Consider the following 18,630-nt stretch of genomic DNA (forward strand, 5'->3'; position numbering starts at 1 on the left):
TCTGTAGCCACTGGAAACTATCACCACAGTCCTTACGATGTGAACAACACAAGAAGTTCCTTGCCGTTCTAAACAGTGGCTGACAACCATTTACGAAACCTGCAAACATTTCACCACTCCTAAATCAACCCCAGATGACAAAATAATAATCATCATGAAACTAATGGAAACCCGAAAGAGGATGGATTTGGACCATGTTTGTCATTACCCACGATGAGGGGTGATCAGGAAAAAGTCTTGAGAAAGACATGAAAATGAAGCAAGCTGATTGCTCCTTGGACGACGTCTCAGCCCCCATCCTCATGGGATTCAAGTCCTACTTTTTCCTGGAAACAACTGGTAGCATCTCTTGGCACCCTTCTGGTCAGGAATTGGTAAAAAAGTAAAGAAAAGAGAGCGTGAGAGAAAGGCTCACTGTCTTGTCACTGAAATTAGACTCCCAGGGTCTACAGGGATGTTTGGAAGAGCGGTCTCAAACTGCGAGCTTGCACCTGCATGCTGGTGGTTCCTCGTGATGATTTTAAAATCAGGACATTTCTCATGAAAGTCCAGATTTCAGCGTCTTTTGGCAATATGGAATCAGCATTCCCCCTGGTTAATTACCCTGCTCATTTCATTAACTTCTTACCTACCTATCTGAATTTGCAATGATTGATTTCAGATTTAGGTCCTATGTACTTTTAAAAAGTCCTTTAAAAATTATGATACTACTGACTTCAGACATGTCTGATTGACACAGAATGGCTCTACCTCATGGGGCCCCTCCACCATGATTTCATCTCCGCCAGCCCCCTGTTTATTGGCCCCAGCCGTACTGGCCTCCAGGTGGCTCCCATCTGAGGGCTTCTGCCCTTGCTGTTTCTTCTTTCTAGAATATTCTTCCCCAGATAGGGGCAGAGCTCACTCCAGCTCTGTGCTCAGAGGCTGCCTGCTCAGAGAGCCCTCCTCTGCCCCCCTCCCCCCCGCACTTTCTATCCACCTTCTCTTGATTTTTCCCCCCAGACTCATGACCATCTGACATTCTGTGTACTTTACACATTTAGGTTTTTATCTTTGGTCTTTCCCCACTCAACTGCAGCTCTATGAAGTAGATTTTGGTTGTTTCTGTTCTCTACTGTATTTCTCGTGTCCAGAGTAGGTCCTGGTACACAGCTGGTGCTCAGTACATATTTTCGAATGAATGAATGAAATTCCGTTTTCTGCATTCAAGAGGAAATGGAGGGGGGCTGAAGTGGAGGAGGAAGGCGAAAGGAGGCAAACCCAGACAGTCTGCACACCTGGTCACTGAAAACCCAGCAGTGGCTTCTGGAGAAAAGGACATTTTCCACGACAGAAGAAAGGGAATAAGAAGAAAAATGGAATCAGAGGCTACCACGGCATTTGAGTTTGCACAGACAAGCGGGCAGGGTTTTTTGGAAGCGTTCTTCTCTGCCTCTGACCCGTGCTGCCCAAAGTCCAACTCTTCCTGGGAGGTCGGGGGAAGGGGGGGTCCGCTCTGCCGGGCACCAGGCACGTGACAGGCAAGTCCCTCCCCCGAGGGCCGTGGTGTCCTCATCCGCTTAGATTTTAATACCGGCGGGCTGGGCGTTCCAGGCTGCCTGCTGCGGACTTGTCTCTGCAACTTCTCACGTGGGGACGAGGAAAGCTAGTGTCTCTGACCTTATGTGGAAAAACCTGAGCCGTTTTCCAGCTCGAGCCCCGCATGCCTGGGAATCTCCCTTCTCTTCCACTGCAAACTGTACCCAACTGCAACTGCGCCCCACCGTGAGATACGATACGATTTCCATAGTTACTTTTGCTCCAACAGGTAATAAACGGTATTGGACAATCAGATGTGTATCAGATGCCCTTCTACGCAGGTCATAGTTGTTAACTCTGATGATGTAGATTCATGATCCTCACTTCCTAAGTGGGGAAACTGACGTTAGAAGAACTTAAGTAAACCCAAGGTCATGAGAATAGTAAGTAGTAGACTTGGACAGACTGGCTCTTAACCCCTGTATTATTCTGCACCTGAGGCTGATAGAATACACTGATACATCCTTGTAAAATACTGAAAAATTACAATTAAGACCGACGGTCCCTTTGTTTCCCTCTCATGCCTGTCCCTAATTAACTGTCCAGTTAAGTGAAGGTCAAAGAGAAGGAAAATTTAATTCTTTCTATGGTGGTTAAGGAGGCAGGGAGTGCAGGGGTTATGAAGACAACCTCTAGAACCATCTGCATACAAAGCCTGGCTCTATTCCTTAATTGCTGTGTGACCTCGAGCAAGTCACTTAACCTCTCTGTGCCTTACTTTCCTCCTGAAAATATGAATAGTAATAGACTTCCTTCATAGAATTGTTGTGAGGAATAAGTCAGTTGATCGCTATACTCAATCAGAACAGATCCTGTCATCGAGTAAGCACACAGAGGTCATTTTAATTAGCATCATATTCATCCAAAGGCCAGCCATTCCTCTTTCAAAGACGAAAGACAGAGACTGAATGTGTCCAGACACATGCTCTGAGATGACTTTACTTACATTCTTGACAGACTCATTTGTTTCACTTTATTCCCCTGAAAACTGAGCGCAGAACTGCAATTCTGGTTAGTAGAAAATTCTGTTGAGGCATTTGCTGTAAGCAGCTTGCAGGGACAAGCTTTGGGAATAAACGATTTCATTTAAATGAAGAGCTCTCGGGGAAAATTTCACATATTCAGATGCGTGTTTCTCTTTCTTCATTCATGAATCCTGCCATACCCGGATGCCACTTTTGCTATAATTACCTGGTGGACTTGAGTTTTAAACCGTTTTTGTCTTATGCAGTTAAAAACATGTGAAACCATTTGTCTGAAATGCTTGCTATATCTTTTCCAAACACATAATAAGATAAAGACAGAACTCTAAAGAAAAAAATTCATTCATGTTTTAAGTTAATATGGAAAGGGTACACCCCCCCATTAAAAAGAAGATTGCCCTTCAGAGACTAGTAGATTCTTCCAGAATGTGTGAAATCCCAAGACTGCAGCTACCTAGAGAACAGGAAGGAATATTCCCCAGGCAAGTAAGCTTCACTTTCACTCTTCTCTTTGAGTACTTCTGGGGGTGATGCAAGTAAGAACCGACACTCTCTGAATGAGCAGGCCATGTTCCCATCCATCACGGTATTGAAACTCTCTAACAAACCCATTATGGATGGCATCCGCCCCATGAACTGGGGAAGAGTCTGGGGCTCTGAGAGCCCGAGTCCTCTGCCCAATGTCACACAGCCGGTAGGTGGTGGAGTGGGGAGTCCATTCCATGCGCTCCCCATCAGCTCCTCCCTTATCTCTGCCTTTGGGCCCCACATCACAGCCTAGGACCCAGCATGGTCTGAGGAGGAGGTCATGCCCCCCCATGGTTGGCAAGAAATGCCAGAGGTTCTTAAGAAATGTCACCTAGAGAAGGATGTCATGATCCACTGCCATTCCTTTTTCCATTTGTTGTTTTAGAAGATGTCCATTCATTCTCAATGGAAAGGCCACAAAAATGGGCTCACTGGGGATGAAGGATGCTACTGAAAGGTAAGAAGAGACCGTCAGTAAAGGTCAGTGGGTCACAGAGAAGTCTCTGGGATTGTCTGCGCCCTTGTCCTAAGAGGGCTGCAGGTCACGTGGTAGAACCATCCTGTGCTTTGGGTCAGAGAGACCTGGAATGTCATCGGGCAGCCACTTGACATGTGCAAGCCTCAGTTTTCCCATTTGTTAATCGAAACACAAATGTCATGGGATTTTTTTTTTTTTTTTTTTTTTTTGGAGAGGATTAAATGAGCTTGGTGAAAGTGTCTGGCATATCATAACTCCTGTGAGAGATTTTAAAATCCACTTCTTCCCTCTCCAATTCCCCTCCCTGAATATTGAGATAATTTTGATTCAAAATTCTCAGATAAAGGCATACCTGAATGCCTTTAATTCTTCAAAGTCCCAAAAGTTTGGGGAAGTTTCATTCATTAGATAACAACACAAGGTAGCACAGGGAACTACAGTCAATATCTTGTAATAACATATAATGGAAAAGAATCTGAAAAAGAACATATATATATATATATATACACACATACATATATGTATATATATGTATAACTGAATCACTTTGCTGTACACCTGAAACTAATTCAACATTGTAAATTAACTAATTATTATTATAATATATAGTTAAATATATCACTATATTAACTATATTATTATTGTATAATAACTTCAATTTAAAAAAATGATTTTAAAAAACCATCAATAGGGATAGCTAACTCTTACATCCTCTCACTACAACCCTATGCAGTAGATATTTTATCTCTGTTCTATGATATGGAAACTGAGGCATAGTTAGGGGAGACAGAGCTGGGATTTGAACCAGCAGCTGAGCTCTCAGATCTCAGCTTTCACTGATACACCACCACCTATAAAACCTGACGAAGACCAGAATTTATAGTAGCTTAGCTGGTAGAGCATATCAGATCTGGAACGTTCTGAGCAGGTACCTTTCAAAGCTGGGGTTAGGAGTGGGCCACGTGTCTTTGGCAGGATAAGGTAGCAGAAGAAAAATGAGTAATCTTTTGCTTTTCTTTTTCAATTCATTAAGGTTTGTTGGGGTGAGCAAGAACCTCATTTTTTTTCTTCCCACGACTTCCCTTTCATTTTAAAGGGGAAACGTGCGTGCATTTCAAAGACCACTCAATAGCAGCGCTGAAGTCTCAAGTTCAATCACAATGTCCCCATTGTGGCCGGGGGACTCCTTGGCCTTTAAGCTTGGGTTATAAAAATTTGGTCTGAGCCCAAAGTCTGGCTTTAATAGAATATTTTAATTTTGTTTAATGAATATAATTTTAAATCTGTTTGGCAGTTTTAAAATGTGTTATTTTATTTTCAAATTAAAATTTACTAATGTTCAGTGCTTTCCTGGGGGCGGGAGGGAGGCAAGGAGTGGGTGTGATAATAATACAAGCTACCATTTATTGAGGGCTTACTATGTGCCAGACACCCTGCTACCTCTTTTGAGCCTCCCAACCTCCTAACGTACAGCGACCGTTGCCTCCACTGTTTGGGAAGTTGAGTGGGGCTCAGTCCCCAACCCGAGACAGCATAGTTGAGTGATGGACTTAAGGTTCAGACCAAACTGTCTGAGTTCAGGGTCTGCGTTATTAACCACTGCCCTACATTCTCTTGATGCTGAAAAAGGACTCCACTGACCAAGAGCTAAAAGGCACATCATTGGCCCAGTATGTAATTCCCTATAACCTCAAAGGTAATGACAGCTGGCTTGAGCATAATAGCTGGCTTACTCAATGTGGGCAGGCACTGTAGCAAAGCAAAGTGTTTTACATGTACTGCCTCATTTAAATTGTCACAATGGCCTTCTGAAGCAGTTATTATTGTCATTATTATCATCATCCCCATTTTACAGAGGGGAAACTGAGACTCAGAGAGCTTAGGGTCATGTAAGCTTGTAAATAATACATTTAAGCTTAAATAATAATAATAATAACAACAATAATACAGTAGCCGACTCTGATATAGCTCGTACTCTTTGCCATGTACTACTGCAAACACTTTATATTAGCTTGATCTCCATGATAACCACCCTGTGTTACAGGTGAAGAAACCGAGGCACATAAAAGTTAGGTAACTTGCCCCAAACTAAATAGTTGGTTAATGCTGAGCAAGGATTTGAACCCAAGCAGCCTGGCTCCTGGCTCACAAATCTTAAGAGATTCATGCTCTTAATCTCTAGGCTGTAAGTCAGAGCCAAGGCTTGAATTTGGAAAGATTCTCCCTTTTCCTACCTGTTCTCCCCACCACCTCTTAAGGGTAGCAGAAGGTCATTGTCTGTCTGAGGCAGGGAGTAAGCCATGGGCATTGCCTGACACAGTTGTAGGCACAGAAGCCAGTGTACTGCTCTTAACAAGTTGGGCATGGCTTCTTTGAATAAGAGTCTGCAAAGTTGGGTCTTTCTCTCCATCCTTCTGCTTGAATATTAGAAAGCTCAAGAAGTCATATCTCCACCCCCTGAAATGTCAAAGGGAAAGAAGAGGCAGGGTGATATTGGTGAAAACACCCTGGGATCCTGCCATCGGAGGTGCCAGATTGGGTCCTTCTTGCCTTTGGGTCGCCAGTAATTAGCCCACTGCCTAGAACACAGCTCAGTAAATAATGCTGAATAAATGAGGGAAAGAATGAATGCATTTGGAACTTTCCCCTATCACCATGCAACGCGTGAGGCATGTAGGAGGCACTCAATAAATAATAAATCAGTGAAATGGTATATGTAATGTCCCAAGTGCACGATCTTCCTTGTCAACAAAATCTGTCTTGTCAGATTGCAATAGCTCAGGGGTCAGCAAACATTCTGTAGAAGGCCATGCAGTCCCTATAGTAACTACTCAACACTGCTAGCACAGAAGGGGCCACAGACAATAGCTTAGACCAGCTAACTGCAGTGATGCGGCCATCATTTCAACAGATTTCAATGCTAAACTTCAGTTATTCTACAAGGACAGGCTCAAGATTCTGTGAGAATCAGGTGATGTCTCTTATTTTGAACCCAATTTTTATACCTGACCATCACTTAATATCCTCCAAGCAAAACGATTGGAGACTGACTTTAAAAGCTAGCTCTCCAGGGCAGACATGTAGAGAGAACGTAGCTCTCATTACATGAGCACGCGTGGGGTGGGGTGGACGTGGAGGCTGGATATCCTAGTGGTTAGGAATCAAAACTGGGTTCAATCCTGGTTCTGACATGAGCCATATAACCTTGGACGAGTTACTTCTCCATGAGACTCAATTTTCGCATCTGTAAAATAGGGGTGATAATAATAGCACATTCCATCTAAGGCTATTTGGAGTCAGAAATATAAGTGCTTGCTTTGCACAGTGCCTGGCACATAATAAGTGTTCAATAACTATGGGCCACTCGTTATTCTCAAACAAACCTTCTGTCTTTTTAAAAAACAAAACAAAAAAACAATTCACTAAAAATAGGCACAAAGAAAGGGCAGCAAAGCTGCAGGGAAAGACATTTCCAAATCAGTTTCCTAAAGACACAGCAAGGCATTCCAGAGCTCCCGAGGTGTCAGAAAACTCTCCACTCTAGATCAAACCACTAGCAAGTCCCCTAATCTCTCTGCTCACCCCCCATCCCCCCAAAAGCCTGCTTCTGTGTCCTTTTATCACTTTGTCTTTCTTGTGGGTGCCAAAGCAACGCTGAAGACATTCGGAGCGTTTCAGACATTTGCTGTGTTTAAGACATTCTTTCTCCCCTCCCACCCCCCTTTCCTCCACACTCCAAAATTAAAGTCTCCGGGGAGTATGGTCTCGTTAGCAAGAGGAGAACACTAGAGAGCCCCGGTGGCCCGTCACAGACCGGAGGTGAATAATCTTCCCGGCTCCATTCTTTTTCACGGCTGGATGGGGCCAAAACTTTGTTTACAACACAAGCGGCAAGTCACAACTTGTTATGCCACATGACACCCTCCAAGCCGCGAGTCACCGCTTCCCTCTACTGTACCAGTCGCACAAAAGGCCAGAGGTGCAGGAATCTGCCCCCCGTGCTCCTCCCCCCCCACCCCCTTCCCAACTGGGAAGGGCATTCAGACCTTTGCTGGGGAGACAAGTGTTTCTAGAACACCGTGAAACAAAAGTCCCCATACGTGCAAATAATACACACCCACAAAAGAAAACAACCTTTTTTGCAGCGATACCCTTTCTGTCTTTCCTATGAGGAGGTTTTCTCCCTGCGTGGAATTTCCATCAGCACTGGTGCTGATACCAAACTCGGGGATGCAGCGGACGTGCTCCGCATTTCGGGGAGCTGCCCATCAACGAAGACCTAAAGGTTTGTACTTACACGTTGCACCCCACATGCCAAAAAAACATGTATGTGTTCCCAGCAACAAAAAAATTGTTCTGGAAACTACTAACACCTTAACCACTAAGTTACTACAGGAAGGGGATGGGAGGTGAAGAAATTGACCAGAAGGAATGCAAGCCATTTTTGACCTTTGGCTTCTGCATATCCAAACAACAGGAAAGAAAGATCTCCTTTGGAGGAAGGGGTGCCCCGGAACCTGCTTTCTCAGTGGAGCCGTGAGAGGGAGTGATCCAAAGGAGATGGGAATTCCAGCCCTCCCCTCTCGCTTTACCCCAAGAACATCTTCGGAACCCAAATCAAATCGAGATCTTTCGACCGTGGACTCAGAAACCCCCCTTCTGCGTCCACTTGAATCAAACACGTCAAACAGGCAGGAATTTGACTTGGCCGAGGTGAGGAGAACTGGTGGTTTTCGCCCTGTTTTGGTGACCTTCAAGGGCTTATTTATGCACTTCAAACTCATGACCTAATACATGTTGGTTTGGCTTCTCTTCTCATAATAGCAGCCTGTAAAAAGCTTTTGAGAATTCCCCGTGTTTTCTTATTTTGGGTCAAGAAAATAAAATCGATATCTAAGTAACCTTAAAAAAAAAACTCAGCCTGCACAATCTAAAAATTTGGAATGTTTCCACTACGACTACGGCTATCTCTGAAAGCCTCAAGATCATCAGAGTTAAGCCCCACATTTGCCATCTTTAAGGTGAGATATTTGGTAACAGCATATGTGAGAATTAGCTAAGAGGGACTTTTTGACATAAGTCAAACAATGACATTTAAAACTCACGTTAAAGCAATTACTGTGCGGAATTTTTCCGTGTTTTTCCCATTTCTCAATCAGAAGTGTATATGTTTTCAACATAGTTTCTTGCTGTAATTTTCTTTCTTGGCAAACCACATCTTACCATGAAACCCAAAGTATGCATGCTACAGAAACAATAATGGTTGAAACAGACTCGGCCGTCTCTGGCATGATTTTTCTTTGCAAAATTAAAACATCTTTTGGCTAATATACTGTACATTTCAGTTATGAAAGACCATTCTTGGGAGATGAACAGAAAAGAAAGGGGAGCTAACAGATTCAGCTGATGCGAGACAAAAGTAAGTTGCTGTCTTCAGACAGTGGTCAAACCCTCCAGTTCCTCATCCTTTGGGGGGAAAAATGTCGATTTTATCATTTTTTCCTTTAGTTAAAATCACAGAGAGCTGACAGTTCTCCTCAGAATGATGATGAGTAGATATGTACGGATATGTTAAATCTGGGAACGCACAGATTTTTAAAATCTAACTTTACTAGATCTTCAAAAGGAAACTAGAGGGGAAAAAAATCCAGTGCCATTGAAATCACAACCCGTTTTCATGTTATTGACACACTACTGCGGAGACTAAGTGACAAAATAATTTCTGGCCTCTTTTAAATCCTTGGTTCATTTAAAAATATGTCTAAATGGACATTACGGGGCAAAGACAATCGGCCATGTGCACATTCTCAAAACCGGTGAGAAGTAAACCTGTCTCCCTTGGCTGTCTGTTTCTCTGAGCTCCTGTTTTAAATTTCTGCATATATACGAAAGCAGAGGCAGCTTTTGCAAAAAAACACCAGCAGCCACATCTGCGCCCTCACTAGTATCATCAGATGGGTGATGACAGGGATGACGAAGCCCTGCTTTCTACAGACCTGGGTCTGTGCGCAGAGACCCCCTCAACCATCCCTCTAGGCTTCATCCCAAAGTGGGGGCCCTCCCAGCCCTCCCCGACCCTCAGGCCGCCTGTCCCAGATTCAGGCAACCTCCAGCCTCCCCTAACCTTCAAAGTGGCAAAGACAAATCGTTCCGGTTACCTGACTCTTGGGACCACCTGTTCCCAATTATTCTTTGCTCTCCAAATGTTTATAATCTAACCCCCAAGCAACAACCCACCCATAGCGATCCAGCACCTTCCGGTAAACTGGATTTGGACAGCCTACCGTAACATTTTAGGGCCTTGCCACTGCCGGTAAATTTATTGACTCTTTTTAGGAACTAAAATGGGTGGCGTTATAGTATTGAAGGAACAAATCAAATTAGCCCTTGTAAATAGTCGTATTCTTTCCCTTTACACGACCGTGTACAACCTTCTAAATATCATGACTCACCAGAGTCCAGATTTGTGTTTTCTAAATACTTAATATGATTTTTCTGCCATCTAAGACAACAGCAAAAAACATCAGGGTAGAGTCAGAAAATAATCGTGTTCAGCGCATTTAAAACTATCCAAACTCAGCATCTCTCTCCAAGGGAAACGAGAGCAGAAATGTTCTCTGAGGCAAGGTTTTCAGAGCCCCGTCGGCAGAGGGCTGAAGGCCTAGATTCCGGCCTCACTCACTCTTCAGCCTCTCGTAAGTCATTTGACTTGTGACTCAGTTTCTTTGTTAACAAAGTTGGCAAAATAAAAATAGTAATAGTAAAAAATAATAATAATAATAGCAATACCTAACTCAAAATGTTGTTGTGGGAGCCATCCTGAAAATACATGTCAAGAGCTGATTTCAGGCCTGGCATGTAAATGCTCAGCTATTTTTCATCATTATTAAATACACGGATATAATTTAAGCAGAGAGACATGGCAAAGGCACCAACAGAATGAAAGTGAGCATAAAGAAAGAAAAAAAAGCAGCAAAAAAAAAAAGGAAAAAATTTAAAGCCTGTGGCTTTCTTCGTCCTCTTCCTCTCAATCTACCTGGCAGGTACTCTCATATCTTGAAACTGATTTTAAATCACACGCAACAAAGAACTAGTCCTGGCCCCTCTGATTCCTTTACAGCAAGACAGTGGGTCTGAGACAGTCATTTCAAGTATTTGTCACCTGATTGAGGGGGTTTATCCTCGGATTAGAAGAGATGTTAGTTAAACACCATTAGGCCAGTTACGATCTTCAAATAGGAAGATGAAGCATTGTCTCCAGCTAATTCTCTGCTAATTGTTTCCCTACCGGAGCCTCCTTTTCCTTTTGTATGTTTGGGACTGTTTGAACAGCCACAAACGGTAGGGGGACAAAAAGTGGGCCCTTCCGAAGGCTGTTATGATATTGGGGGATGGGGGGGTCAGGGAGAAAGATGGGGAGTGAGCAAGGCCTTGTGGGGAGAGTGAGTGTATGTGTGTGTTTTCTGTCAACAGGCCGTGTTTTCTCAGCTCTGGGGTTAATTCTCTGTAAAGAGATTCCTTTTGATCCAAGTCCACCGACTCCTTTTTCAGAGCAGATAGCTAGGAAAAAAAGTTTCCTTCCATCAACAAAGCCCAGTCTTGGCAAGAGTCAGAAGGTTCAGCCTTTGGAGGTAACTGAATAACCAGCCACTTCACCTCCACAAACCCCCCAGATAAGGAGAACTACATCAGGAGAACGAGGTAAAAAATCTCTGGGGGAGAAAGTTACCCTCTCCCAGAAGGAACTGATGTCAGACCAGACAGCCCTGCATTTTACCTGTGCCTAGTGGAGAGGAAGCCTTTCCACCCAGTCTACACCCACACACACTCAACATTCCAACACTCAACACTACACCTCAGACCTGTGGCCACTGCCTAATACTTACGGTTTTACTTCTTCCCCAAGCATTTTTATGCTAAGCAGGCCTGTCCCACAAAGACAAAACTCAACGCCTGTTGCAAGGCATCTCCTTGGAGAAGATAATGCGCTGTGTGTGGTGTGCTTGGATATTGAGGACCAGGCAAAAATCTAAGCAAGATATCTCCACTCCCTTCATTTTTTCCTGACAGCCATGGGCTCTTTCTGCCGAGAGAGAGAGAGAGGCATCTGTCATGAGCTGCTAGGAACCCCACTTATGCACCATCATGGCCTGCGATTGTATTGTACAAGAAGTTTATTGCTGGCCTAATTAGTTTCAAACTGGGCATTCCAGCTGAGGACACCTAAAAAACATCTGGTGGAAGGAGTAAGAATGAGTCCTCGTTTCAGAGCTGGTTAGGTTGGCTTTCGGCAGAACTCTGGTCTCCTGCGCCTGACACAAGTTATCTTTGGAAAAGTAACTGAAAAAAGAAGGAAAGGGAAAGGAGTCGTCTTGTCCTGGGGGAACCCAAAACGTCTTCAAGTGGACGTGCCTGGATTGTGGATACCTTTTTTCAAACTGCCCGGGGTCTCAGGAGCCAGCTCAACCTAATTCAAAATATACTTAGCTACATCGCCTTTTTTTTTTTTTTTTGCCGACGACTATTTTGCTTTCCCAACAGCAGCTAGCATTTTATCAATTTATCCGTCTGGAACAAGGCTTGTGATCCCTTACATACAATTTAAACCAGAAGTAATACCGCCTATTTGAAACAGCATGTCTTGGGTGTTTTTGCCAAATGGTAATCCCATAACAAGTCAACAAATCATATTTCTGTATGATGTGTTTAATATAACACAAAAGGCATAAAAAGAAGATTCCAAAACTCCAGTGATTAAATCATCTTTTTTAAAAAAAAATTTCAAAATATTGGGATAACGACATTTTGTTGTATTTCCTTTAGTTATTTCATATTAGGAAAGATGTATGTGTTTATAGAATATTCTCATACACGCGGCCACTACACTAGGTGAGCTATTTCAAGACAGGAAAAATGCCAAGACCTTTCAGATAAAATAGTTAATCATATCGTGAAGCTAAAGTTATAAGAATGGAGCTATTAACTAACTTGGTATGGGACACATGAACTGCTTTTTTAAAAGTTCAAGTCCTTTCAAATCTAGCCACCTGGGTCGAAATCGCAAAATTTAGAATTTCCTCAAAAGGCGAGGAGACCTGGAATACAAACATGATTTTATGCTTAGTCTAAAGCAAGATTCAAACCGTCACCATTTGTTACATAAATTACTTATTAACTTTTCCTAGTCTGAGGATGTCTAAATGCAAAGAAGTATAAAGTTTAAGGGGCTTAAGGTGATGGGGAGAGAAAAGTCAAAAAAAAAAAGAAACTTTCTTGGGTAGAGTTGCCTGAAAGATTTTTTTCACAAACATTATTTTAAAAAGGAGGTCCTCCTTCTCTCCCCCCGCCCCCAAAAGGGCCATAGGCTGGTAAAGCGGCTACTAGCTCATACTCTGCTAGTAGAAATTTTACTCAAGCAAGACAGAGCTCGCGAAATAGATTCGGTTTGAAACACAATTGTCCGCTGGTTATAATTTCCTTTGGAAGGGAGCTCCCTAACTCAAACCCAATTCAGCACTCAGATTCTCACCTGATGTTTGTAAATCATTATACCTCCGCTCTGCCTTGCCCACAACACCCAACTCCGATGTTCACTCATTTCACTGCACCTCGTAATTAAAAAGTACCTCCACCAGGGGTGATTTATATCTACCTCAACGTTATATATACATACATAAAAGTAATTCTGAAGATTACGTTGCATTTCGAGGAAAGGGGGGAGAAAAGAAAACGGTATCATCAAAACCGCGGCATCAGTCTTGCTTCTTAAAGAGCATTCGCAACGCAGCAACACGTACGCTCGCTGTCAACTCTTAGCCCAGGCGAGGCTTCGTTTAGGGGAAGTAGGAAACTCGCACCCGTCAAAGCGCTTCACTTTCAGCAGCTGAGGATTTTGCGCACTGAGGATTTTGTGATGCGAATGTTTCTCCCTATCAAGCTGTCCTAATATTCCTTGAGTTTATAACCTATTTGCTTGGGGGCAGGGAATATATTTAAGGGCCAGTACGGCCGTTTAACCTCCAGGCTGCAAGGCTAAAAAACCATTCCATTCTCCGCTTTGTCCCATTACAACAAAACCCTCGCTTCCTTCTACACATCCTTTTGATATTCCAAGTTTCAACTCCAACTTCAGCCAGCGCCAGGACGCGGGTTCCGGTACAGAGCCGGGAGAGCTGGACCAGCGCGGGCCAAGCGCAAACGGACTTTAAAAAAATAAATGCAGCCAGAAAAAAGGCTCGGTGGGCCATTCCAGCCCCATCCCGGGAATTCCAGCCATTTGCTCCACCGTTGCCCCATAACCAGCGCCCGAGGGCGTGAGTTTGGCTCCCGGCGCCTCTTGGTCCGGTTAGGGGAGCGCCCCTCATCGCGAGCCACCCGGGCCGTAAAACGAACCAAACGCGGAGGACCCAGGCGAGTCTACACCGCCTGCGCTCTATGCACTTGTCCCGCGTGCGGTAGTGCAAACTTCAGGGTCGTCGCCTCCCGGGCGCACGGAGAAACTGAGGCCTGGAGCCCAGGACAGACTTTCCCGAGACAGGATCTGCCCACTGTCCCCGCTGCCCTTGTGCCTGAGGCGCCCTGGGAGCCCCGGGCGCCCCGACAGCTGCGGAGGCCCCGGCTGGCCGAGTGCGGGAGAGACGCCCCAGGCCAGGGGGTCCGGGTCAACCCCGGCCCGGCGAATCGCGGCGGGCGGCCCGGGCTGGGCGCAGCGGTTGGTACTCACCGCGCGCAGTGGAGAGGGCGCCCCGGTGCGGTGCGGTGCCGGCGGCCGGGCGGGCGCGGGTCGGACGCGGCCGGGCTGACTGCGGCGGGCACGTTGCTACCTCCGCTGCCGCCGTTGCCTCCGCCTCCTGGGCTGCCGCGGCAGCTGCCTGCGCTGGGAGGACCGGCCCCTTCCCCTCCCTCGGCCGGGCCCTCCCTCTGCCCCCGCCCGGGTCCCCGCGCCGCGGCGTGGGCGCGTGGGGGCGCCGAGGCGCGACGCCGGGCTCCGCGGGCGCACACCCCCGGCGGCTGGACGCGCGGCGCGGCGCTTCGGCCCTGCAGCTGCCTCCGCGCTGTTCTCTGCGCCTGCCGCCCAGCCGGACGCGCTAGCTGCAGCCGGTCCTAGAGGAGGCGAGGGCCCAGCCTCCTCCCCACCCACCGACACCCACACCTCCTCCCTCTGCAACCCAGGCATGGCCCCCGAGAAGAGAAAGACTGCTTGGAAGGGACCTCAAGGGTGACACTGAATTCATTCATTCAGCCACCTATTCATTCATTCATTCAACATATATGGAATATCTACTGCGCCAGGTACAGCTCCTCGGAGATTCAGCTAGAACAAGGCAGACTAGTTTTGTGCCTTCCCGGAACTTATTCTCACATGGGGAGACAGACCGTAAACAAACAATCAAGTAAAGAATCAAGACAACTTCAGAAAGTTATCATTATTATGGAGGGGGAAAAATTATGTTCTGGAGCAAGGGAACCGTAATCTTGGCTGGAGTAGTCAGGGAAGACCTCTCTGAGGAGGCGACATCTGTATGATGAGAAAGTCCCATTTTTCGTTATATCTGCAGGAGGAGAGTTCAAGAATCTCCTTTTACCCATTTTACAGGTAGGGGAAACTGAAGTCCCAAGAACTTAATTGGCTTACCCAAAGTCAGTGGTATAAGCCCCTCCACACATACCCTCAAATTAAGGCACCCCACTTGCTTCATCCTCTCCTGGCCACCTGTTTCAATATTCCCCATAATAAACTGTTATGAACAGAGTCTATGCAGCAGTTTTCTCCCTCTCACGCACTTTCTAATATTTATGAAGCCCTGTTATGGAACACTCAGTCCGAAAACAGTGTCAACCACTGCCATTTGTTAAGCTCAAGAAATACAGGGTGCCCATATAAATGTGAATTACAGAAAAACAAGGAATAACTTTCAGAATAAGTATGTCCTAGGTGATACATACTTATACTAAAAAAGTATTCACTTTTCTCTGAAATTTCAGTTTCACTGGATGTCCTATATTTTTCTTTGCTAAATCTGGCTGCTCTAAGCCCATCCAGTTTGCGGGACCCTTCTTATCTCCTCTGGTCCCCCAAAGAGACTGGAAGGTAGATGCTGCTAGCATGCCCATTTTTACAAATGATCAAGTCTTAGCTCAAAGAAGGCAGAAAGTGTCTGAGCCAGAGCTGAAGTTCAGGTCCAGCTGACTCCAAAGCCCTTGCTCTAGAGATATAATATAGAGCCTTCAACTCCACTTGTGGGGTTACTGGGAAGCCAGTGAAACTTAAGCTCCTGGGCCCCTCACTTGACGCGTCTCTTTCTAAGGCCCTGACAGGGACCTAGAAATCCATTCACGGGGTCACTTGTTCATGTAAAATTTACAAAAGTCATTTGCTTTTCATAGTTAGCGGCAACCAGCAGAGACCACCATCACTCTCCACTCTGATTCCCCACTGGAGCACTTGACCTTGAGTAGGGTGGTATGGAAGTGGTCATTGGCATTTGGGGGATACAGCCGAGGGGAAGTTGAGTTGGGAATTTGTGGTATTTTTCAGCTTCTTAAAATATGCATTTGTTGTGATTTCTTAATTCAAAGAACTATTCATTTTGTACCTAATTTCGTACTCATAATTTCGTATTCTTTTTCTTAAATAAGGCCCCCAAGTTGTATAAACAGCAGGCCCCGCTCTACTGGGAGCCACCTCTGGTCAAAGCTTATTCTATCCCCTTTTGCTCCCCAAACTTCAGGCAAGCAAATGTATTCAGTGAGCACAGTTATTCTCCTCCCACAAGGAGGGTGAGGTTAGATCTGCAGTTCCCGGATGAAGATAACTCTTCTGCTTCCTAGCTGCAGGACATATGTACGTACTTAGCGTTGACTTTCTCATCTCTAAACTGGAGATAACAGTACCCATCTTGTATTATTATTGGGACAGTTTGCTGAGATCATGCTCCTGAAACACTTACTACTGTTACTGTAGCTGGCATAAGCAATTGCTCAACTGTACAAACTTCACTTCTCATAGCAGCTTTGCAGAAAGCTCTCAGTCATTATAAACTGACCATCTTAATGCTCTCCAGAGGTGTTGAATTTATCTGGGCCCATGAGCCTTCATAGAATATTGTTTAAACAGTGGCAGTAAGCAGGCTTTTTTTTTCTAAAGGAAAATAATGGAATAGACTGGAATAGAAAACACCAAGTGAACTGCATGAAATCAGAGTAAGACTGTGTGTGTGTGTGTGTGTGTGTGTGTGTGTGTGTGTGTGTGTGTGTGTGTGTGTGTGTGTGTGTGTACTGGGTCAGGATGTGAAATGTGTTTCTTCTTGCAGATCATGTGCAAAACGTTGATGAACACTTATTAACCAAGAGTACTCTATGGAATACGAAGGGTTAACCTGTTTCCTTCAAGCCTTCTCACTCCTTCACCAGAATATGGCCCATTATCTCATAAATCGCAGCCACACCCCACGGCCCCCTGAGAGATAAACAGGAGGCAGGTGCTTATTAATTTTATTTTTTTCTTTCTCTTAGGGCAGTGGTCTCAACCCTGGCTTGCACATTAGAATCTCCAGGGGAGCTTTTAAAAATCCCCATGCGGAAGCCCTACCCCAGACCAATTAAACCGGACTCTCTGGGGAAGGGACTGCGGCATCAGGATTTTTTAAAGCTCCCGGTGATTCCAAGTGTGCAGCGGAGGGTGAGAGTCCCCATGTTTGGGAGAAAAAGGACTTGACCACAGATTTGCAGCAGATGAGATAGAAACTCAGATAAGACTTAAGGCTCCCACTTCTTACTCAAGATCACTTAAAATCCAGCCCCCTTCCTGTGCAGGAGCACCCCCTTCCTGTCCCTCATTCCCTTGATTTCTTCTTAATAAGTATTTGTCCTCATTTTATAATGACCAGAAAAATAACCCCAGACAAAATCTGAAAATGCTAAACCATAAAGCAAATTCTTTAGAGTGTAGACCACAGGCACGTCTACCCTGGAGTAAAACACTGTTTTTTCCCCCTGGAGTCTTCCAAGTATAAATGTCCCCTGAAGCCAGAAGACCAGCTTAACTCTGAAAACGACAAACTTCACAACGTTTCCAACATGTATATACATATCCTACAAACACACATGTGTACTCTCCATGCCAAATTATGCCTTATTTCTATACACATTCCTTTCCCATCTGCAAAAACCTCCTCTACAGAAAAAGTATTCCTTTTTGTTTTAATGCACTCATTTAAACCTTGGCTCTTTCCAAAAAGGATTTGAGTTTGCATGCAAAAACATACATGTGGCAGCAGAATGAGAAAACAAGAAAAGCAGGTGAAGGGGAAACATGGGGAGGGAAAGAAAAGAAAGTCAAGGGTGAGAGTCTCATAAATATGTAGGCTAGGAGGCCCTGAGCACTGTTAGTGGTGGACTGAGAATTAGATGCTGAGCTTCCTGGCAGCCAATGCAAAGAGGAAAATGTGATCAATTACATCAGTGGCTTTCAAACTTTCTTGTATTCAAAAGTAAGCATATTGTACTTGCTTTGGCAGCACATATACTCAAATTGGAATGATATGGAGATTAGCATGGCCCCTGAGCAAGGATGACATGCAAATTTATGAAGCATTTCACATTTCTATACAGATCCATTAAAAAGACTAAAAAGGAAGCATAGGGAATTCCCTAGCAATCCAGTGGTTAGGACTCTGCGCTTTTGCTGCGGAGGGCCCGGGTTCAATGCCTGGCTGGGGAACTAGGATCCCACAAGCCTTGCTGCATGGCCAAAAAAAAAAAAAAAAAAAAGGCAAGCATATATAGAATCACCATATGGAAAACAGAGGCGAAAAGTCCCAGGCTCTGTTGAAGAGCTCATATTTTCCATTTTTAACCCATCCACCTGGAATCACCCTTGTTGCCCTGGCTTATAAATGAGACAGCAACCCCAGTTTGGCCTGAAAAGTCCAAGGTAATAAATGGCTAGATGACTGTTTTTCATACTGTCTCTGGAATGGATAAATGTGTCAGAATTAAAAGACAGCTTATGCTTTAGCATCAGAGGGGAAAAGTGAAATAAAACTGTGTTGTCACCTGCCT

General features: G+C 44.8%; 1 protein-coding gene and 1 non-coding gene across 4 annotated transcripts in view; one reads left to right on the forward strand and one right to left on the reverse strand.

Moving 5' to 3' along the window:
* Positions 1-14,439, reverse strand: part of EYA2 (EYA transcriptional coactivator and phosphatase 2) — a 255,735-nt gene extending 241,296 nt beyond the window's left edge. For all 3 annotated transcript variants that reach the window (XM_060123881.1, XM_060123880.1, XM_060123879.1), the window contains exon 1: positions 14,291-14,439. The gene's annotated coding sequence lies outside the window, so the exon portion shown is untranslated. The remainder of the gene's footprint in view (positions 1-14,290) is intronic.
* A 3,631-nt stretch (positions 14,440-18,070) lies between these two features.
* LOC132506590 (U6 spliceosomal RNA) lies at positions 18,071-18,174 on the forward strand. The gene has a single exon (XR_009535908.1). It is a non-coding gene; the product is annotated as a U6 spliceosomal RNA (small nuclear RNA).
* Positions 18,175-18,630: the final 456 nt, after the last annotated feature.

The sequence above is a fragment of the Lagenorhynchus albirostris genome, chromosome 15 (assembly GCF_949774975.1).
Source record: "Lagenorhynchus albirostris chromosome 15, mLagAlb1.1, whole genome shotgun sequence".
Taxonomy (NCBI): Eukaryota; Metazoa; Chordata; class Mammalia; order Artiodactyla; family Delphinidae; genus Lagenorhynchus; species Lagenorhynchus albirostris.